This window comes from Salmo trutta, chromosome 32, assembly GCF_901001165.1.
Source record: "Salmo trutta chromosome 32, fSalTru1.1, whole genome shotgun sequence".
In the NCBI taxonomy this organism is placed as follows: domain Eukaryota; kingdom Metazoa; phylum Chordata; class Actinopteri; order Salmoniformes; family Salmonidae; genus Salmo; species Salmo trutta.
In genome coordinates, this window is record NC_042988.1 from 43,219,940 (window position 1) to 43,244,207 (window position 24,268).

The 24,268-nt window shown below is 43.3% G+C and overlaps 1 protein-coding gene and 2 long non-coding RNA genes across 4 annotated transcripts in view; 2 read left to right on the top strand and 1 right to left on the bottom strand.

The window, feature by feature from the left end:
* LOC115171939 (NLR family CARD domain-containing protein 3-like) overlaps positions 1 to 24,268 on the top strand; it is a 1,137,260-nt gene that overhangs the window by 953,678 nt on the left and 159,314 nt on the right. The window lies entirely within an intron of this gene.
* LOC115171951 (uncharacterized) overlaps positions 1 to 24,268 on the top strand; it is a 121,401-nt gene that overhangs the window by 58,118 nt on the left and 39,015 nt on the right. The window lies entirely within an intron of this gene.
* On the bottom strand, positions 652 to 17,342 carry LOC115171962 (uncharacterized). Of its 2 annotated transcripts, none has more exons than XR_003871314.1 (3): positions 17,324 to 17,342; positions 5,661 to 5,777; positions 652 to 667 (listed from the first exon to the last, which is right to left on the bottom strand). It is a non-coding gene; the product is annotated as an uncharacterized LOC115171962 (long non-coding RNA). The 2 variants fall into 2 exon arrangements; XR_003871313.1 differs by lacking the exon at positions 652 to 667 and adding an exon at positions 4,317 to 4,433.

Genomic DNA, 24,268 nt, shown 5'->3' on the forward strand with positions numbered 1-24,268 from the left:
TGATTATATTATCATTGGTATTAGTGATGGTATTATTAATGTTGTCTCTCTTTCTCTCTAAATTAATCACCACAACACATCCCTGCTGCTACTTGATGAGGTCACTAGGTGTTGTGTTGAGGCTGCTACAATATCATTGAGTTACACAGCTACTTTAGCTGTACTTTAGTTACAGCTTTTAAATGTTATAAAACATCATTCAACATGAGGCAGACAGATCTTACTTTTCTCCAGTGTGTCAGCAAGGTCCTTCTGGTTCATTTTCCTCAGGACGTGCAGTGTGATCTTCAGAGCCGCCTCTCTGGCACTGCTCTCCTGCTTCTCATCTTCAGCATCCACCACTTCCTTATCCTGCTTCTGACTCTCAAAGCCTTCTGGGAGTTCTGGACTAAGAATCCTCTTGAACATCTTCAGCTCGTTCTTCACAAACGTAATAATATTCTCTTCAAGCAACTGAAATAAATCAAGTAAATAAGTTAAGCAAGAGAAGAAATGCTTTCTCATTAACACATTAATGAATGATTGACAGATCAACTTTACTTGAGGTAAACAAAAACAAATGTACATAACAGGACCACATACACTGAATATGGAGGCCAGGTCTGTTTGATGACTCTGGGAAGACTGACCACTGAGAATCTCTGACTCAGATCTCTCCTGTTGGTTTCTGTGGACAAAACATGATATTACATCTCCTCATCGAGGGACTACACACACACACACACACACACACACGCAGTTATTAAAAAGTAAGAAAAATGTGCAAATAATAAAGGAAATAGTAACACAATAAAATAACAATAATGAGACTATAAGGAGTACCAGTACTGAGTCAATAAGCAGGGGTACCAGGTAGTTGAGGTAATAATGAGGCTATAAGGAGTACCAGTACTGTGTCAATGTGCAGGAGTACCAGGTAGTTGAGGTAATAATGAGACTATAAGGAGTACCTGTACTGAGTCAATGTGCAGGGGTACCAGGTAGTTGAAGTAATAATGAGGCTATAAGGAGTACCAGTACTGAGTCAATGTTGTCACGTCCTGACCAGCAGATGGAGCTATTGTTTAGTTTTGGGGTCAGGACGTGGCAGTTTTGTGTGTGTGATTGTTCTGTGTTGGTCTTGTGACTCCTGATCAGGAACAGCTGGGGATCGTTGTTCCTGATTGGGAGTCATATATGTAGGAGTAGGTTTGTCACTTGGTTTGTGGGGAGATTGTTTTTGCACTGCGTTTATATAGCCTGCAAAACTGTCATTCATCGTTCTTATTGTTTTCTTGTTTTTTCGTGTTCAACGTCATTTAATAAATTAAGATGATGAGCACCAACTCTACTGCGTATTGGTCCACATTCTCAGACGACGATTTCTCTATATCGTCTGACGACGACGAAATCTGTGACAGAACTACCCACCACCAAAGGACCAAGCAGCGGAGAAGAGGACAGAGGCAAGTGAGGGAGGAATGTTGGAAGCAGCGCGCTCGGGAGGAGATGGATTCCTGGTCGCTGGAAGTATTGACGGAAAGGATTGACTGGACATGGGAGCAGTTGCAGGTCCACTGTGACAACCTGCCTGGGAGGCAGGTAGAACCCGAGAGACAGCCCCAACATTTTTTTAGGGGGGGGCACAAGGGCTATTTGGCGGGGCGAGATTGGAGCCCCAGACCAGCTCCCCGTACCCGTGTAGGGCAGACTGGACAGGTCCCGTGCTTTGGGGTTGGGGCTGTGATGAGGCCTGGGATCTTCAGGCCAGTAGGCACAGTACCAGCGCCCCGCATGTGCCAGGGCGAAGTAGGCATCGAGCCGGAAGGGGTGATGCCAACCCTGCGCTCAAGACCGCCAGTGCGCCCCTACGGTCCGGTGTTTCCCGCTAAACGCACTAGCATGGAGGTGCGTGTCTCCAGGCCGGCACGTCCAGTACCAGCCCCACGCATCAGGCGTCTAGTGCGTCAGCCCAGCCTCGCCAGTCAACAGTCACCAGAGCTGCCCGCCAGTCGTAAGTCGCCAGAGCTGCCCGCCAGTCGTAAGTCGCCAGAGCTGCCCGCCAGTCGTAAGTCGCCAGAGCTGCCCGCCAGTCGTAAGTCGCCAGAGCTGCCCGCCAGTCTTAAGTCGCCAGAGCTGCCCGCCAGTCGTAAGTCGCCAGAGCTGCCCGCCAGTCGTAAGTCGCCAGAGCTGCCCGCCAGTCGTAAGTCGCCAGAGCCGCCCGCCAGTCGTAAGTCACCAGAGCCGCCCACCAGTCGTAAGTTGCCAGAGCCGCCCGCTAGTCAGGAGCCGCCAGAGCCGCCCGCTAGTCAGGAGATGCCAGAGTGGCCCGACTGCCCGGATCTGCCAGAGTGGCCCGACTGCCCGGATCTGCCAGAGTGGCCCGACTGCCCGGATCTGCCAGAGTGGCCCGACTGCCCGGATCTGCCAGAGTGGCCCGACTGCCCGGAGCTGCCAGAGTTACCCGACTGTCAGGATCAGCCCGAGTGGCCCTCCGGTACTCCGGCCCAGCCCGAGTGGCCCTCCTGTCCTCCGGCCCAGCCCGAGTGGCCCTCCTGTCCTCCGGCCCAGCCCGAGTGGCCCTCCGGTACTCCGGCCCAGCCCGAGTGGCCCTCCTGTCCTCCGGCCTAGGCCGAGTGGCCCTCCTGTCCTCCGGCCCAGCCCGAGTGGCCCTCCTGTTCTCCGGCCCAGCCCGAGTGGCCCTCCTGTCCTCCGGCCCAGCCCGAGTGGCCCTCCTGTCCGTCTGCCAAGGTCAGCCCGAGTGGCCCGTCTGCCCGGCGCAGCTAGCGGCGCCACCGAAGTGGGCGACGCCGAGGGTGGAGCAAGGTCCACATCCTGCACCTGAGCCACCTCCAGGATAGGTGGGTTGGGGAGGGAGGGTGTAGCACAGTGCCGTCGTTGACGGCAGCCACCCTCCCTTCCCTCCCTTCCCTCCCTTATTGTTTAGGGGTTATTGTTTAATGGGTTTTGTTGGGGATTTTTTTGTTGTTGGTGTTTTCTGTTGGTAGGTGCATTCCGGGGTCTGCACCTTGAGGGGGGGGGGTACTGTCACGTCCTGACCAGCAGATGGAGCTATTGTTTAGTTTTGGGGTCAGGACGTGGCAGTTTTGTGTGTGTGATTGTTCTGTGTTGGTCTTGTGACTCCTGATCAGGAACAGCTGGGGATCGTTGTTTCTGATTGGGAGTCATATATGTAGGAGTAGGTTTGTCACTTGGTTTTGTGGGTAGTTGTTTTTGCACTGCGTTTTTGTATAGCCTGCAAAACTGTTGCACTGTCGTTGTTTCTTGTTTTTGTATAGTGTTCACGTTAGCGATTAATTAAATTCAAAGATGAACACGACCTCCGCTGCGTATTGGTCTACTTTGTCAGATGAGGACTTTTCTATTTCTTCTGAAGACGAAGACAACTGTGACAAATGTGCAGGGGTACAAGGTAGCTGAGGTAATAATGAGACTATAAGGAGTACCAGTACTGAGTCAATGTGCAGGGGTACAAGGTAGCTGAGGTAATAATGAGACTATAAGGAGTACCAGTACTGAGTCAATGTGCAGGGGTACCGGGTAGTTGAGGTAATAATGAGACTATAAGGAGTACCAGTACTGAGTTCAATGTGCAGGGGTACCAGGTAGTTGAGGTAATAATGAGACTATAAGGAGTACCAGTACTGAGTCAATGTGCAGGGGTACCAGGTAGTTTAGGTAATTGAGGTAATATATACATGTAGGAAAAGTGACTTGGCAGTCAGGATAGAGATGACATCTCCTCATCCAGGGAGTGCACACACACTTACACACACACACACACACACGGTGTCATGACTCCCACTGAAGGTGCCGCCCCCTCCTGCTCGGGTGGTGCTCGGCGGTCGTCGTCACCGGCCTACTAGCTGCCACTGCCACTATATTAGCTAGTTGGCCCGCCTGTTCTTTGTGCGGGATTGTTTCTCTGTGTGTTGCTTCGTTATGCGCTGTATGTATTTGGCGCTAGTGCGTGGTTTTGCGCTCTCTGTGTTTTGTCCCCTGTGTTTGGGGCACCTTGATTTTTGTGTGGGCTCAGTTCGCTATTTGGGGTGGCTAGAGTTTTGCTGTATCGAGCATTAAAAGCTATCACCCTTATCGCTGCTTCCTGCGTCTGATTCCTCCTCCACTACGCCCAAGACTTACACACGGAGGGAATGTTGTGATTGTTTAATATTGTTTTAGGACTATGAAATTGGACAAAAGGATTAGCCTATGGATTATGAAAACAACGAAAATAAATGGGAAAATGGGAGAGGAGAAATGACTAGAGACAGTTTTGTTTAGCTCACTGACCATGACCCATGAGTTCTTCTTACCTTTGTTCAGTAGAAAAGTCTCCCTCTCTAAAGTTTAGAGGTTCATACATAGACTTGTCACTCTTCATGGACACACAGCTGGGATCAGGGGAGGCTGGTCTCTCCTGCTTGATGGGACTTCAACACAACAGAGACAAACATTACATCCCTCATCTACTCTGAGTTCAGATTGGGAAACATAAGAAGAGTTTCATTCTAAAACGCTATATATCCATTTTCAGAAATGTTGGTAAATTAGCTTTTATGTCTTAAAGACATTATGAAAGAGATTGGTGTGTTATTTCACTATCTAATCATGACATGGGGTTGTTCAATGACAGACATGTATTTGTTTATAATCTATCACTTGATGGTTTCATTTCAGAGAGACACATTTGTTTTTTGCTAAATGCTATATATCTGCCTCACTCTCAGAGAAATCAGTAGTACTGCTAGGTTTTACACAGTAATAATATATATCTGCCTCACTCTCAGAGAAATCAGTAGTACTGCTAGGTTTTACACAGTAATAATATATATCTGCCTCACTCTCAGAGATATCAGTAGTACTGCTAGGTTTTACACAGTAATAATATATATCTGCCTCACTCTCAGAGAAATCAGTAGTACTGCTAGGTTTATACAGTAATAATATATAACTGTCTCACTCTCAGATAAATAAGTAATACTGCTAGGTTTTACACAGTCAAATGTGACAAATAAATCAATTTTTAATAAAGAACTGTACAAATTATACACTTGTGAAATCAATATTTAAATATTTAAAAATAATAATTCAATACAATAATATGAGGTCTGTATGTAAAACATTTACATTTTACATTTTAGTCATTTAGCAGATGTTTTTATCCAGAATCCGGTTTCACAAAAGCATTTTAAGGCCAAGTTCATCATTAGAATCTTCGTAGAAGCATCGTTAAATCTCTAAGCTGTTTCAAAATCACTAGAACAGCTGAGTAATCTACCTCCTGTCTCAGACCACTAGAACAGCTGAGTAATCTACCTCCTGTCTCAGACCACTAGAACAGCTGAGTAATCTACCTCCTGCATCAGACCACTAGTAGAACAGCTGATTGTGTTGTTAGATGCTTTTTTGCACTTCCACGTTAGTTTATACACAGAAGATCTCTGCTAAACATAGAATGACATGATTTATCCGTCTCTTTGTGACCGCCGATAACGGTTACATTTCAAATGAAAACCGAGATGACTAGATTAAAATATGAACACTAGGCTTTAGGCCTATTTCAATCATATTGAAATATATTCAGTTTTCAATATATTGAGTTTTACTAGAGACAGTGTTGTTTACCTCACTGACCATGACCCATGAGTTCTTCTTACCTTTGCTCAGTAGAAAAGTCTCCCTCTCTAAAGTTTAGAGGTTGATACATAGACTTGTCACTCTTCATGGACACACAGCTGGGTACAGCGGAGGCTGGTCTCTCCTGCTTGATGGGACTTCATTACAACAGAGACAAACATTACATCTCTCATCTACTCTGAGCTCAGATGGGGAAACATAAGAAGAGTTTCATTCCAAAATGCTATATATCCATTTTCAGAAATGTTCGTAAATGAGCTTTTATTGTCTAAAGAAATTATCAAATAAATGGTTTGTCATGATCTAATTATGGGTTGTTCAATGTCTTTCTTTGTAGTCTATCACTTGATGGTCTCATTTCAGAGAGACAAATGTTTTTTTTTGCAAAATGCTATATACAGTGTCTGACTCACTCTCAGAGAAATCAGTAGTACTGCTAGGTTTTATACAGTCAAACGTGACCGACCGGCTCGATTCGGTCTTATGTAGAAAAATTTGAAATGGTGTTTCTCACATTGGATAAAAGTAGAGACTCAGGGCTAGAAAATGGTATATCACACACTACAGTTGAGGAACAATGGGAAAGTAATTCTGCTTTGAAAGATGATAAACTTGTAACCTCATTTTTGAGAAAATTGCCTTTTAATGTTTTGTTACCTACTGGAGAGCTCTTCTTTGTCTACAGGGCTGTTACTTTGGCAGATAATGTCACCCATCTAAATAAATATATATATTTTTAAATAATAACTAAATGTAAGGTGTTTCTGGTTTATGTCAGTTTAATTGTTTGTTATGCAATAAATTGTTATTTTATGGATGGAAGTGGTAAAATGAACTAGCAAATGTAATATTTTTCAATTCTAAGTAATGTACTTTAGTAAAGAATTACACTTTATTCAGTACTACTGCAGTTGCTAAATAATTCCAATAGATGGCAGCATAAGACCACAAATTAAATTTCAGAAGATTAGTTTTGTTCTCTCCCTGGATACACCACCACTCCCACGACTTTAGTCGAGAAAAACATATTTTTGGAGTACATTCATTGTCAAATTCATGAACCAGCATCGACCCACTCTGGCTTCTCGCACAAGTAGTGAACTCAGCCTCATCAAAAAGCTTGTGCCGTCACTCTACCTTCTCGTGCAAATGAGTGTCATGTTGAGGTAAATTTGCTAACCGGGAGGGTTGCATGATGTAATTTATTGGCGGGCTGGAAGATGCACTCTTGTCTTTTCAATTCGGAGGTTGTTTAATTTGATTTAGTTTGATTTATAGGGGTCCAGATTTTGGAGCTCTTTCAGAACATCAGCTATCTGGATTTGGGTGAAGGAGAAATGGGGAGGGGCTTGTGCAAGTTGCTGCGGGGAGTGCAGAGCTGTTGGCCGGGGTAGGGGTAGCCAGGTGAAAAGCATGGCCAGCCAAAGAAAAATGCTTTTATTCTCCATGGGCTTTACAGTGTCCCAAAACTTTTGGAAATTTGTGCAACAGGATGCACATTTCTGTTTGAAAAAGCTAGCCTTAGCTTTCCTAACTGACTTTATGTATTGGTTCCTGACTTCCCTGAAAATGTGCATATAGCGGGGGCTACTCGATGCTAATGCAATACGCCACAGGATGTTTTTATGATGATCAAGGCAAGTCTCAAGTGATCCATGGGCTATATCTGTTCTTAGTTCTACATTTTTTTAATGGGGCATGCATATTTAAGATGGTGAAGAAAGCACATTTAAAGAATAACCAGGCATCCTCTACTGATGGGATGAGGTCAATATCCTTCCAGGATATCCGGGCCAGGTCGATTAGAAAGGCCTGCTTGCAGAAGTGTTTTAGGGAGCGTTTGACAGTGATGAGGGGTGGTCGTTTGATCGCAGACCCATAGCAGATGGAGGCAATGAGGCAGTAATCGCTGAGATCCTGATTGAAAACAGCAGAGGTGTATTTGGAGGGCAAGTTGGTCAGGATAATATCTATGAGGGTGCCCATGTTTACAGATTTAGGGTTGTACCTGCTAGGTTCCTTGATCATTTGTGTGAGATTGAGGGCATCTAGCTTAGATTGTAGGATGTCTGGGGTGTTAAGCATATCCCAGTTTAGGTCACCTAACAGTACGAACTCTGAAGATAGATGGGGGCAATCAATTCACATATGGTGTCCAGGGCACAGCTGGTGGCTGAGGGGGGTCTATAGCAAGCGGCAACAGTGAGAGACATTTCTGGAGAGTTGGATTTTTTAAAGTAGAACCTCGAACTGTTTGGGCACAGACCTGGATGGCATGACAGAACTCTGCAGCCTATCTCTGCACTAGATTGAAACTCTGCCCCCTTTGGCAGTTCTATCTTGACAGAAAATGTTGTAGTTGGGGATGGAAATTTCAGAATTTTTGGTGGCCTTCCTAAGCCAGAATTCAGACACAGCTAGGACATCAGGGTTGGCAGAGTGTGCTAAAGCAGTGAATAAGACAAACTTAGGTAGGAGACTTCTGATGTTAACATGCATGAAATCAAGGCTTTTACGATTACAGAAGTCAACAAATGAAAGCGCCTGGGGAATAGGTGTAGTATTGGGGGCTACAGGGCCTGGGTTACCTCTACATCACCAGAGGAACAGAGGAGGTGTAGGATAATGGTACGGCTAAAGGCTATTAGAACTGGTCGTCTAGTGCATTGGGAACAGAGAATAAAAGGAGCCGATTTCGGGGTGTGGTAGAATAGATTCAAGTCATAATGTACAGTATGGTAGGATGTGAGTACAGTGGAGGTAAACTTAGGCATTGAGTGATGATGAGAGAGGATGCATCTCTGGAGACACCTGTTAAGCCAGGTTAGGTCTCCGCATGTGTGGGGGGTGGGACAAAAGAGCTCTCTAAGGCATGTTGAGCGGGACTGGGGGCTCTACAGTGAAATAAAGCTATCAGAACTAACCGAAACAGCAGAAGACAAGGCATATTGACATTAGAGAGAGGCATAAAGCAATCACAGGTGTTGATCAGGAGAGCTAAGACAACAACGGGTAAGTGGCGATGAATGGGCTGAAAGGGTTAGTTAGGTACACACAGAACCTGAGATCGAGATAAGCAAAATTAGGTAACGTGTTGGTGAACAATCCAGCAGGCATCAGCTGTGTAGCCGAGTGATCATAGGGTCCAATGAGCAGCAATAGGTGAGTCAGGGAACCGTTCGGTAGTCGCTACTATGCTAGGCAAGCGGGAGACACGGCATTCAGAAAGCTAGCGGGCCGGGGCTGGCAGACGGAAAAGCCTGTTGAAACCACATTGGACGATTTCTTCGGCAGACCATCGGATCAGCGGGGCTCCGTGTCGACAATAAAGGGTCAAGGCCAATTGGCAAATGAGGTGTTGTCCAGGAATTAGCTGTTAATTCTTCGTCGGCTAGCCGGGAGATGGGCCTAGCTCGAGGCTAGCTCAAGGCTAACTGGTGCTTGCTTTGGGACAGAGTCGTTAGCCAACAATAGCCACTCGGCTGCTACCGAGTGGCTATTGGTCCAGAGCTTGCGGCAGGAATCCGGTGATGTGGTAGAGAAAAGCAGTCCGATATGCTCTGGGTTGATATTGCGCTGTGCAGACTGGCAGGTATTAACTATTGACGGAGCTAAAGCTGGCTGGTGTCCGAGCTAAAGGTGAAGACCGCTAGCAATGACTAGTAGCTAGTTAGCTGGCTAGCTTCTGATGGAGGCTCCAGTTATAAAGTATAAAAATAGCAGATCCGTACCACAATGGGTGAGGCGGGTTGCAGGAAAGTATATTTATTTCGTAGATGGAAAGTGAGATTAAAATATTTATGGAAAAAAACAAAGAAACTATTTACAAGGGACAAGACAAGCACAAGTCTGACTGCTATGCCATCTTGGAGAACAATCCCTAGGGTTAGGGCAAAAATAGGTAGGGTTAGAGTTTCCGTATAGCACTTTGTGACATCTGCTGATGTTAAAAGGGCTTTATAAATACATTTGATTGATTGATTGATAGGTTTAAGGTAAAAAACAATATTGGTTTATAGATCTCTTTCTCCTCTCTGTGGCCTTCTGTGGGTACCACATAACTAATTCACGACACCTGCCAGGCTCATAATCTGAGGTAGCAACTGCGTCAGATTTACAAATCAATGAGCTAGACCTATCCATTTGGTTTGCAACTCAGTGAAGCATTCGTTCAATTCAATGCCTACGAACGAACATTTTGATGCATATCAATTTACCCAGCAGCCATTTATAAAAAACAGCAGCCATTTTTAGAAAATAAAAAAATATTAAAAAAGAAAATGTCTTCCGGCTGATTAAATCGGCCACATCTTGAAAAAGAGGACATGGAAATGCTTTTTGTTTAGGTTGAACACCTTTTTCTGAAAACAAGTATGGGCTCCCAAGTGGTGCAGCGGTCTAAGGCACTGACTCTCAGTGCTAGAGGCATCACTACAGACACCCTGGTTCAATTCCAGGCGGTATCACAACTGGCTGTGACTGGGAGTGTGGACGTGGACAGTTCTGTACGGGAGTGTGGGCAGTTCCAGAACGCGGACATGAGCAGTGCAACACAATCAACTAAACCCAGTCTTTACAGTGGGTTACATCAGTAATATTCATTTTGTATTATTATGTTAAACATTCTACATTTTTTTACAACAATATTTTGAGATCTGGGCCCATATCCACAAAGCGTCTCAGAGTAGAAAATTGGTCATATAAGTGCTGAGAATAAAGACATTTTACACTTATGGGTATAAATTAAAGCTATGCATGAAGTCTTTAGTCCCACCTAGTCGGCAGATATTTAGGACACCTCGTGAGCTGTCCTAAGTAGTTAAGAGTTAACAGCAGGTGTCTTGATAATACTATAGAATAATGCAGCGAGTCAGTGGTTCCTGCTCCACATGTAAATGCTTTGTAGTAGTTAAAAATAATGTTTTATATCTCTATATGATCAATCCATTAATAATATAGACCTACATGCAACATTATGTCTTGTGCTTTTGGCAATGATTTATGTATAATAATTATGTATAAAAAGTGATACCATGTATGTCTGCATAGTGTTTTGTTTTCATTTTGGCAGATTAGTTCATGCTTATTTCTGAAGATTAACTCAGGTTTTTGCCCAGCCGCTAAGGAGTTGGAGCTGTGGCAGGAGTTGGACCTGTGGTTGTAAAGTGACTGGTTCGAATCTCGGGCGCTGGAAAAAGAAGGCGGAAATGATCTGACCACTGGAGGCCTGCTGGGTTCACATCCTCAAAACATTCACCTTTAGTTGATCAGAACAGTGAGGTTCTTCTTCACTGAACCCAAAAATATGTATCACTTTTAGTGATTCCATATATTAAGGTGTATTTGAGGTGTAATATGTGTTAGATGAAAATGAACATTGTATGCAACGTTGTAGGCAACATTATTGGCAAGGGACTTGATGACTACTATGCCAAACCTTATGCCAAAGCTATTTAGAGTTGTTAAACGGGTGTGAAGACAAGGGGGGGGGGGGTGTCTGTGCATATTTGTAAACAACAGCTGATGCACGGAATCTAAGGAAGTCTCTATATTTTGCTCGCCTGAAGAATATTGTGATAAATTGCAGGCCACACTACTTGCCTAGAGAGTTCTCAGCTATACTTTTCGTGGCTGTTTATTTACCACCACAGGCAGATGCCGGCACTAAGACCGCACTCAGCCAGCTGTATAAGGAAATAAGCAAACAGGAAACCACTCACCCAGAGGCGGCGCTCCTAGTGGCCGGAGACTTTAATGCAGGGAAACTTAAATCAGTTCTACCAAATCTCTATCAACATGTTAAATGTGCAACCAGAGGGAAAAAAATTCTAGATCACCTGTACTCCACACACAGAGACGCATACAAAGCTCTCCTTCGCCCTCCATTTGGTAAATCCAACCACAACTCTATCCTCCTGATTCCTGCTTACAAGCAAACATGAAAGCAGGAAGCACCAGTGACTGTTTTGCTATCACAGACTTGAACATGTTCCGGGATTCCTCTGATGACATTGAGGAATACACCACATCAGTCAATGGCTTTATCAATAAGTGCATTGAGGACGTCGTCCACACAGTGACTGTACGTACATACCCAAACCAGAAGCCATGGATTACAGGCAACATTCGCACTGAGCTAAAGGTTAGAGCTGCAATACAGGGCTAAGATTGAATCATACTACACCGGCTCTGACGCTCGTCGGATGTGGCAGGGCTTGCAAACTATTACAGACTACAAAGGGAAGCACAGCCACAAGCTGCCCAGTGACACGAGCCTACCAGATGAGCTAAATCACTTCTATGTTCTCTTCGAGGCAAGTAACATTGAGGCATGCATGAGAGCATCAGCTGTTCCGGACGACTGTGTGATCACGCTCTCCGTAGCCGACGTGAGTAAGACCTTTAAACAGGTCAACATTCACAAGGCTGCGGGGCCAGATGGATTACCAGGACGTGTGCTCCGGGCATGTGCTGACCAACTGGCAGGTGTCTTCACTGACATTTTCAACATGTCCCTGATTGAGTCTGTAATACCAACATGCTTCAAGCAGACCACCATAGTCCCTGTGCCCAAGAACACAAAGGCAACCTGCCTAAATGACTACAGACCCGTAGCACTCACATCCGTAGTCATGAAGTGCTTTGAAAGGCTGGTAATGGCTCATATCAACACCATTATCCCAGAAACTCTAGACCCACTCCAATTTGCATACCGCCCAAACAGATCCACAGATGATGCAATCTCTATTGCACTCCACACTGCCCTTTCCCACCTGGACAAAAGGAACACCTATGTGAGAATGCTATTCATTGACTACAGCTCAGCGTTCAACACCATAGTACCCTCAAAGCTCATCACTAAGCTAAGGAACCTGGGACTAAACACTTCCATCTGCAACTGGATCCTGGACTTCCTGACGGGTCACCCCCAGGTGGTGAGGGTAGGTAGCAACACATCTGCCACGCTGATCCTCAACACTGGAACTCCCCAGAGGTGCGTGTTCAGTCCCCTCCTATACTGCCTGTTCACCCATGACTGCATGGCCAGGCACGACTCCAACACCATCATTAAGTTTGCTGATGACACAACAATGGTAAGCCTGATCACCGACAACGACGAGACAGCCTATAGGGAGGAGGTCAGAGACCTGGCCGGGTGGTGCCAGAATAACAACCTATCCCTCAACGTAACCAAGACTAAGAAGATGTTTGTGGGCTACAGGAAAAAGAGCACCGAGCACATCCCCATTCTCATCGACGGGGCTGTAGTGGAGCAGGTTGAGAGCTTCAAATTCCTTGGTGTCCACATCAACAACAAATTTGAATGGTCCAAACACACCAAGACAGTTGTGAAGAGGGCACGACAAAGCCTATTCCCCCTCAGGAAACTAAAAAGATTTGGTATGGGTCCTCAGATCCTCAAAAGGTTCTATAGCTGCAACATCGAGAGCATCCTGACCGGTTGCATCACTGACTGGTATGGCAATTGCTCAGCCTCCGACTGCAAGGCACTTCAGAGGGTAGTGCGTACGGCCCAGTACATCACTGGGGCAAAGCTGCCTGCCATCCAGGACCTCTACACCAGGCGGTGTCAGAGGAAGGCCCTGAAAATTGTCAAAGACCCCAGCCACCCCAGTCATAGACTGGTCTCTCTACTACCGCATGGCAAGCGGTACCGGAGTGCCAAGTCTAGGACAAAAAGGCATCTCAACAGTTTTTACCCCCAAGCCATAAGACTCCTGAACAGGTAAACAAATGGTTACCTGGACTATTTGCATTGTGTGCCCTCCCCCTGCTACTCTCTGTTTATCTTATATGCATAGTCACTTTAACTATACATTCATGTACATACTACCCCAATTGGCCCGACCAACAAGTGCTCCCGCACATTGGCTAACCGGGCTATCTGCATTTTGTCCCCCCACCCATCAACCCCTCTTTTTACGCTACTGCTACTCTCTGTTCATCATATATGTATAGTCACTAGTCACTTTAACCATACCTACATATACATACTACCTCAATAAGCCTGACTAACCGGTGTCATGACGTTGCCCTCTTTGGGTACAGCGAGCACAGTTGACCCCCCTCCCTCTGCACCAGGCCTTTTCTATGCACCATCCCCCGACCTCTATACTTCTGACACCAGGCTCTGTGAGAGCGGTCGTAAATTCCTATGAGGAAATTCTCTCCTCATGGCCACAGTATAGAGAACAAAGGATTCTTCCACCTCACAGAATTGGAGAACCGAACAACATTTATGTTCTGGAGAAGGTATAAAAGATCGGTGAAGAATCCAGCTACGAACTGGTCCGTTTGGTACAATATTGTGAAACTCATGAGAGACAATACGGCCATATTACCATAATAATGTTTATATACTAGCCTCAGCTATGAGACTTACATCTAATGGTTGTATAAAATTTATGAATAAGGATAAAGCTATTTGGAATATGTTGGGTTGCTTGTAAGATGTTAATGTGAGAAAATTGTATTTTCTGTTTAAAGTTTTACCAAGCCATCGGCACGCCCCCAGGGACACAGACAGGACCTGGCGTCATGAGACAGCCTTTTTCTGTATTCCGAATATAATCCCCACCCAGGGTTTCTTTCCCCAGACCAGGCCTCCACTCCATTACGAGTTGGCTAATAAGTTTGACCATGCATCCAGCTACTGAACTTTAACCATTCCACGTGGTTAAACTATTAGACTATCGATACAGAATAAGAACAAGTCTTTGATATTAATTACTAGTCTGCAGCTAGGAATTCGGTATCAATGAACGCGACAACCGCCGGAAACATCTGTCCTATAACGACATGAACGAATGTCGCTTTGAAAGATCCATTCTAACCAAGAGAGAGAGAGAGAGAGAGAGAGAGAGAGAGAGAGAGAGAGAGAGAGAGAGAGAGAGAGAGAGAGAGAGAACTCCCCAACAGAACGACCTTTCCAACAAAGATCCCGACGACACACTGAGCGTAAATATATATATATTGATTGCAATTGTTCCCGAATGAGTGAGCATTCATGTGCAAAGGATTAGCAGTTCAACTGTATTATCCCATTATTTCTTCATGCTGCTAATCATTTACAGTAGTTTATGCACTATTTACAAAGCATTTATTTATCAAACATGTTTACACACCTTGCACGCTTTAGTCTGGTTTTAGACCCCATCATAGCACTGAGACTGCACTTGTGAAGGTGGTAAATGACCTTTTAATGACGTCAGACCGAGGCTCTGCATCTGTCCTCGTGCTCCTAGATCTTAGTGCCGCTTTTGATACCATCGATCACCACATTCTTTTGGAGAGATTGGAAACCCAAATTGGTCTACATGGACAAGTTCTGGCCTGGTTTAGATCTTATCTGTCGGAAAGATATCAGTTTGTCTCTGTGAATGGTTTGTCCTCTGACAAATCAATTGTAAATTTCGGTGTTCCTCAAGGTTCCGTTTTAGGACCACTATTGTTTTCACTATATATTTTACCTCTTGGGGATGTCATTCGAAAACATAATGTTAAATTTCACTGCTATGCGGATGACACACAGCTGTACATTTCAATGAAACATGGTGAAGCTCCAAAATTGCCCTCGCTAGAAGCCTGTGTTTCAGACATAAGGAAGTGGATGGCTGCAAACTTTCTACTTTTAAACTCGGACAAAACAGAGATGCTTGTTCTAGGTCCCAAGAAACAAAGAGATCTTCTGTTCAATCTGACAATTAATCTGGATGGTTGTACAGTCGTCTCAAATAAAACTGTGAAGGACCTCGGTGTTACTCTGGACCCTGATCTCTCTTTTGAAGAACATATCAAGACTGTTTCAAGGACAGCTTTTTTCCATCTACGTAACATTGCAAAATCCAGAAATTATCTGTCCAAAAATGACGCAGAAAAATTAATCCATGCTTTTGTTACTTCTAGGCTGGACTACTGCAATGCTCTACTTTCCGGCTACCCGGATAAAGCACTAAACAAACTTCAGTTAGTGCTAAATACGGCTGCTAGAATCCTGACTAGAACCAAAAAATTTGATCATATTACTCCAGTGCTAGCCTCCCTACACTGGCTTCCTGTTAAGGCAAGGGCTGATTTCAAGGTTTTACTGCTAACCTACAAAGCATTACATGGGCTTGCTCCTACCTATCTTTCCGATTTGGTCCTGCCGTACATACCTACACGTACGCTACGGTCACAAGACGCAGGCCTCCTAATTGTTCCTATAATTTCTAAGCAAACGGCTGGAGGTAGGGCTTTCTCCTATAGAGCTCCATTTTTATGGAATAGTCTGCCTACCCATGTGAGTGACGCAGACTCAGTCTCAACCTTTAAGTCTTTACTGAAGACTTATCTCTTCAGTAGGTCCTATGATTAAGTGTAGTCTGGCCCAGGAGTGTGAAGGTGAACGGAAAGGCTGGAGCAACGAACCGCCCTTGCTGTCTCTGCCTTGCCGGTTCCCCTCTTTCCACTGGGATTCTCTGCCTCTAACCCTATTACAGGGGCTGAGTCACTGACTTACTGGTGTTCTTCCATGCCGTCCATGGGAGGGGTGCGTCACTTGAGTGGGTTGAGTCACTGACGTGGTCTTCCTGTCTGGGTTGGCGCCCCCCCCCCCCTTGGGTTGTGCCATGGCGGAGATTTTTGTGGGCTATACTCGGCCTTGTCTTCGGACGGTAAGTTGGTGGTTGTAGACATCCCTCTAGTGGTGTGGGGGCTGTGCTTTGGCAAAGTGGGTGGGGTTATATCCTGCCTGTTTGGCCGTGTCCGGGGGTATCATCGGATGGGGCCACAGTGTCTTCTGATCCCTCCTGTCTCAGCCTCCAGTATTTATGCTACAGTAGTTTATGTGCCGGGGGGCTAGGGTCAGTCTGTTTCATCTGGAGTATTCTCTTGTCTTATCCGGTGTCCTGTGTGAATTTAAATATGCTCTCTCTAATTCTCTCTTTCTCTCTTTCTTTCTTTCTCTCGGAGGACCTGAGCCCTAGGACCATGCCTCGGGACTACCTGGCATGATGACTCCTTGCTGTCCCCAGTCCACCTGGCCATGCTGCTGCTCCAGTTTCAACTGTTCTGCCTGCGGCTACTTAACCCTGACCTTTTCACCGGACGTGCTTGTTGCACCCTCGACAACTACAATGATTATTATTATTTGACCATGCTGGTCATTTATGAACATTTTAACATCTTGACCATGTTCTGTTATAATATCCACCCGGCACAGCCAGAAGAGGACTGGCCACCCCTCATAGCCTGGTTCCTCTCTAGGTTTCTTCCTAGGTTTTTGGCCTTTCTAGGGAGTTTTTCCTAGGGAGTTTTTCCTAGCCACCGTGCCTCTTTCACATGCATTGCTTGCTGTTTGGGGTTTTAGGCTGGGTTTCTGTACAGCACTTTGAGATTTCAGCTGATATACGAAGGGCTATATAAATACATTTGATTTGATTTGATTTGGATATATAGATATCTAGGTGGATATATAGATATCTAGGTGGATATATAGCGTTTTGCTATAAAAAAATAAAAATGATACACATCTAAAAACCATTAATTAAAAATCTGAGAACAGTAATATTGAAGGTACCCATAAGAAACCATTTCTGATTATAAAACAAATGTGAACATTTTTTGAAATAGCATTTTTTAAATAAACTCTAATAATTCATACACAAAAATGTCATCTCACCTCTTAGCTTTGGTGTCATGTTCCCCAGAGAGACTCATTTTAGAGGCAGGGCCCCCCTCCTCTCTCTCCCCAGAGAGACTCATTTTGGAGCACTGACCCCTAAACAGAGATCCAACATGTTGGTTGTGGTTAACACAGTAATTCTTGAATGTCAATTGTTATCATTTATTCATTATCTCTTATAAAACACTTACTAACAGACATAGAAACAGTCAGGTGATTTAATGCATCACATGAACATGTAGTTGTGACTTTTCATCTCCATGGTAACTGTCAATAATAATAAGTCACTGTTTGTTAAGGTAATTATAGACAGTGCAGCAACACAAGGCTAAATCTCACAATTATTTGTATTCATTAAAGGTAGGCTATTTATTGTCTTTCAATCTGTTATTTTCTGAACGTATCTGAGAATGTAGACAGAAGGGCTAAGAAGGGCATGAATGATCTGAGGGGGAAATCATTGATCCATTCAGAAAGTTTATTTACAACAACTAAGATATTTATATTATGTAAAGTAGGCTAGGTTATAATGTATAGTAGTGGTTTGTTAGTGATATGTAGATGTTATATTATGTAAAGTAGGCTAGGTTATAATGTATAGTAGTGGGTTGTTAGTGATATGTAGATGTTATATTATGTAAAGTAGTCTAGGTTATAATGTATAGTAGTGGGTTGTTAGTGATATGTAGACGTTATATTATGTAAAGTAGGCTAGGTTATAATGTGTAATAGCAGTTTGTTAGTGATATGCACATCAAGGTCTATACCTCGGCTATAGCCTACATATCATAGATGACCAGTCTAAACCTGTTCAGATCAACATAATGTTATAGTCCTACCAGTAGCAGGACAGAGAATGTACTGTGTATAACCTACATATCATAGATGACCAGTCTAAACCTGTTCAGATCAACATAACGTTATAGTCCTACCAGTAGCAGGACACAGAATGTACTGTATATAACCTACATATCATAGATGACCAGCCTAAACCTGTTCAGATCAGTTCACATAATGTTATAGTCCTACCAGTAGCAGGACAGAGAATGTACTGTATATAACCTACATATCATAGATGACCAGTCTAAACCTGTTCAGATCAACATAATGTTATAGTCCTACCAGTAGCAGGACAGAGAATGTACTGTATATAACCTACATATCATAGATGACCAGTCTAAACCTGTTCAGATCAGATCACAGAGACCATCAGGTTTGTCAGCATGATAAGTGATCATAGCTCAAACCTACTCTGACCATTGAATGTCTGATGTCAACCTAACCTTATAATAGTTTGTAGGTAGCCTAGACCTACGAGGGTCTGCCTGTCTTTCCTACAGTGGGGGGAAAAAGTATTTGATCCCCTGCTGATTTTGTACATTTGCCCACTTACAAAGAAATGATCAGTCTATAATTTTAATAGTAGGTTTATTTGAACAGTGAGAGACAGAATAACAACAAAAAAATCCAGAAAAACGCATGTCAAAAATTGTATTAAATCATTTACATTTTAATGAGGGAAATAAGTATTTGACCCCTCTGCAAAACATGACTTAGTACTTGATGGCAAAACCCTTGTTGGCAATCACAGAGGTCAGACGTTTCTTGTAGTTGGCCACCAGGTTTGCACACATCTCAGGAGGGATTTTGTCCCACTCCTCTTTGCAGATCTTCTCTAAGTCATTAAGGTTTCGAGGCTGACGTTTGGCAGCTCGAACCTTCAGCTCCCTCCACAGATTTCTATGGGATTAAGGTCTGAAGACTGGCTAGGCCACTCCAGGACCTTAATGTGCTTCTTCTTGAGCCACTCCTTTGTTGCCTTGGCCGTGTGTTTTGGGTCATTGTCATGCTGGAATACCTATCCACGACCCATTTTCAATGCCCTGGCTGAGGGAAGGAGGTTCTCACCCAAGATTTGACGGTACATGGCCCCGTCCATCGTCCCTTTGATGCAGTGAAGTTGTCCTGTCCCCTTAGCAGAAAAACACCCCCAAAGCATAATGTTTCCACCTCCATGTTTGACGGTGGAGATGGTGTTCTTGGGGTCATAGGCAGCATTCCTCCTCCTCCAAACACGGCGAGTTGAGTTGATGTCAAAGAGCTCTATTTTGGTCTCATTTGACCACAACACTTCCACCAGTTGTCCTCTGAGTCATTCAGATGTTCATTGGCAAACTTCAGATGGGCATGTGTATGTATTCTTGAGCAGGGGGACCTTGCGGGCACTGCAGGATTTCAGTCCTTCACGGCGTAGTGTGTTACCAATTGTTTTCTTGGTGACTATGGTCCCAGCTGCCTTGAGATCATTGACAAGATCCTCCCGTGTAGTTCTGGGCTGATTCCTCACCGTTCTCATGATCATTGCAACTCCACGAGGTGAGATCTTGCATGGAGCCCCAGGCTGAGGGATATTGACAGTTATTTTGTGTTTCTTCCATTCGCGAATAATCGCACCAAATGTTGTCACCATCTCACCAAGCTGCTTGGCGATGGTCTTGTAGCCCATTCCTGTCACGTCCTGACCAGCAGAGGGTGTTGTTGTGTAGTTTTGGTCAGGACGTGGCAGAGTATGTCTGTCTATGTGTGTTCTGGGTGTTGTATTTCTATGTGGGTCTGTGTGGCTCCCGATCAGGGACAGCTGGTTATCGTTGTTCCTGATTGGGAGTCATATAATTAGGAGTATGTTTGTCACTTGGGGTTGTGGGTGGTTGTGCTAACACTGCTAGTCTTTGGTATGTACATAGCCTGTTGTTAGTTGTTTTTGTTTATGGTTTTTTCCCTGTGGATACTTTGCTCATATATATATTAAAAAGATGAGTATCTACATTTCACCTGCTGCAGTTTGTTCTCTTCAACACGGCTGTAATTATGACAATTCCAGCCTTGTGTTGGTCTACAATCTTGTCCCTGACATCCTTGGAGAGCTCTTTGGTCTTGGCCATGGTGGAGAGTTTGGAATCTGATTGATTGATTGCTTCTGTGGACAGGTGTCTTTTTTACAGGTAACAAGGTGCAGTTAGGAACACTCCCTGTCACGTTCGTCGTAAGGAGTGGACCAAAATGCAGCGGGAATGTGTAAACTCATCTTCTTTTATTGAGGGAACGTGAACACAAAACAAAATAACAAACAATGACGACGAAGACAGTCCTGTCAGGCTAAACACGGAACAACTACCCACAAATCCCAATGAAAAAGGACCTTCAATTAGAGGCAACGAGGAACAGCTGCCTCCAATTGAAGGTCAACCCAATAAACTAAGCATTGAAATAGAATACATAGACACAGACATAGAAATGAACTGATATAGCCATATACATTAGAGAGAGGTATATTGCTACAGATGTTGGATCTTAATTTGAGCCAGTTTGCAAGAGCAGGAAAATAATCCTTTAGCAACAGGACATTTCAATTATTATGTGGATTATTATTAATTAACCATTTTAAAATGAAAAAGTGGAATTTATCAGAAACCTTTTTTGGAGCTTAAATATACTACACATTTTAATTTTCTTGCAACAGGGTGATCAAATTCAGATCCTACATCTGTACAGAGATTATGTCTTTATCTAAATAGGACAGTTTGAGTTATTAACAATAACGTCGCAGCTGTCATAAGCTATAAACCTATGTGATTGGATTTTATAGACCCCTATCTGAACACTTTCTTTCCCCATGCTGTGGCCCTCACCAACTGGCCACCTGGCCCATAGAGACTAAAGGACTATGCTGTGGCCCTCACCACCTGGCCATCTGACCCATAGAGACTAAAGGACTATGCACTCTTCTGCACACCACATCAAGCCATCTCTGAACTGGACACTAAATAACTGAACTATACTGCATTAGCTCTCTGTTCATCTCTCTTAGATGTATTTATACTGATACTGTAAATGTGGACATCCACTGTTTATCAACTGTATATCCACTATACTGTATATCAACTGTATATCCACTGTACTGTATATCAACTGTATAGCCACTGTACTGTATATCAACTGTATATCCACTGTACTGTATATCAACTGTATATCCACTGTACTGTATATCAACTGTATATCCACTGTACTGTTTATCAACTGTATATCCACTGTACTGTTTATCAACTGTATAGCCACTGTACTGTATATGTGTATATCCACTGTTCATTCTCTTATAGCTCTATGCTCACTCTATCTAGTTGTGTATAAAGTTGTATGGAAACTGTGTAAAGTCTTCTGTCTGTATTCTGTCTCTAAATATTGTCTATCACTAGCAGCACCATATCACCATGTAAAATTATGTGTACAGATGTAGGAGCATAATTTAATCATCCCCCACCGCAGAAGAACTTTCCTGCAATGGAATTGTAAAACTTGTAGTGTATTTGAGGTTTAAAAAGTCTTCCTAAGTTTGTAATTTCGTCTTAGAAATTTCAGACTTGAGTTTCCCTTAAAGAAAAAATTATCAACCCCTACAAAAATGTCCATTAATTAAAATACACATAATAATTCACATTTCCTGTTGCTGCAGGAATATTTTCCTGCTGTAGTAAACTGACTCAAATTAAGATCATTCATAAGTATGTGCAAATGTACTTGGCGAATTCTACAACCTTCTACAAAGGTTGAGTCTTTAGATTCCCTTGCTGCTCTGGAGAAATAATGAAATAGTTGTCATGGTGATTTAAACTGGGACTGGTTATCTCCCAACTCTGATGTCATTTGTTACATTTCACCCTGTTGATAAAGGAAGCTACAAGGATGAACCCAGAAGACAACTCTAAATCAACACTGACTGATATTATCCTGAAATACTTTCACTCATATTATTGTCTCTTTGTTTCGGTAGTCTATGATATTAATATTGTATCAAACAGCAGGACTGTGAACCCAGGTCACTGGTGAACAAGGAAAACACCCTATACATCGCACCAATAGGGTCAACCCAGTATCAGTATCAATAGGGCTAACCCAGTATCAGTATAAATAGGGTTAACCCAGTATCAGTATCAATAGGGTTAACCCAGTATCAGTATAAATAGGGTTAACCCAGTATCAGTATCAATAGGGTTAACCCAGTATCAGTATAAATAGGGTTAACCCAGTATCAGTATCAATAGGGTTAACCCAGTATCAGTATAAATAGGGTTAACCCAGTATCAGTATAAATAGGGTTAACCCAGTATCAGTATCAATAGGGTTAACCCAGTATCAGTATCAATAGTGTTAACCCAGTATCAGTATAAATAGGGTTAACCCTATTTATGCGATGGGAATTGTAACCTGGCTCACACTGCCCCATACAAGGTGAAATAAATGAATGAAAATACAAAAGCAAGTCCCGTGCTTCAGCTACTCAGACCCCTCACACATCCGGTCCATGCATTCTGATGGCCTCAAAGACACCATACCACTTCTGACACCAATGTAGCAAACAGCAGGGCAGGGAAGCAAACCCAGGTCACACATGTAAAAGGCCAACAACCTACGCATCGTGCCGTTGGCAACAATTGGGTTATTTGTAGATAATCACTACACTATAGAGGAACTATGATACAATTACATTATCATATGAAATGTAGAGGATCACTACACTATAGAGGAACTATGATACAATCACATTATCATATGAAATGTAGAGGATCACTACACTATAGAGGAACTATGATACAATTACATTATCATATGAAATGTAGAGGTTCACTACACTATAGTGGAACTATGATACAATTACATTATCATATGAAATGTAGAGGATCACTACACTATAGAGGAACTATGATACAATTACATTATCATATGAAATGTAGAGGATCACTACACTATAGAGGAACTATGATACAATTACATTATCATATGAAATGTTAAATGTAGAACTATAATATATAAATATTGATATATTGAATTTGACTTGACCACGTCCAGTCAGCTCCATGTTGTATGATTAAACTGACACCAACCTGTCTCAGTAGTAGTAGACTGTTAGGAGTGTTTTACTGTCATTCACTATACTAACATTACACCAACCTGTCTCAGTAGTAGTAGACTGTTAGGAGTGTTTTACTGTCATTCACTATATTAACATTACACCAACCTGTCTCAGTAGTAGTAGACTGTTAGGAGTGTTTTACTGTCATTCACTATACTAACATTACACCAACCTGTCTCAGTAGTAGTAGACTGTTAGGAGTGTTTTACTGTCATTCACTATACTAACATTACACCAACCTGTCTCAGTAGTAGTAGACTGTTAGGAGTGTTTTACTGTCATTCACTATATTAACATTACACCATACATTTAATTTATCTACACACTTTACATTAATCCCTGACAGGATTGTCACCTTGTAGCCTGAATTCACAACCAGAACATGTCAAGTCATTGAGATATTTTCTGTTCTGCTGAGAGAGCAGCTTCCTGATGACCAGCACTGTATATTCTGATGGGTGAGGCCTGAGATGGAATGTGAAGATAACTGAAGCTGGCTAGCTTTAGAAAACCAGAATATCTAGCTTGCATATTAGTATACCCCTCAGGCTGTGTTCAGGTTTCAGCATCAGGCAGGTATAAACAGCCGAGTTGTAGGCTACAACCTGGGTTGTATTCATTAGTTTACTCCACAGCCAACAGTTCTAAAATGATGCATAAACAGTTTACTCCAAACACTGTACAATGTGACCTAAACGGTTTCTGTTGCCAAACGTTTTGCTACGGTCGGCACTAATGAATACACACAACCTGTTTTGAGGAAGTGTAAGTTATTGTTTGGCTTTCCACAAAATGTTTTAAGCCTGTTTTGAGAAGACAAGTCTATAGACCTATGATCCAGTACACTCTTAGGATAAAGGGTTCCAAACGGGTCCTCCGACTGTCCCCATAGGAGATTATTTGGGGTTCCAGGTAGAACCCTTCTGGCTTCAGTGTAAAACCCTCTGTGGAAAGGGTTCTTCATGGAACCCAAA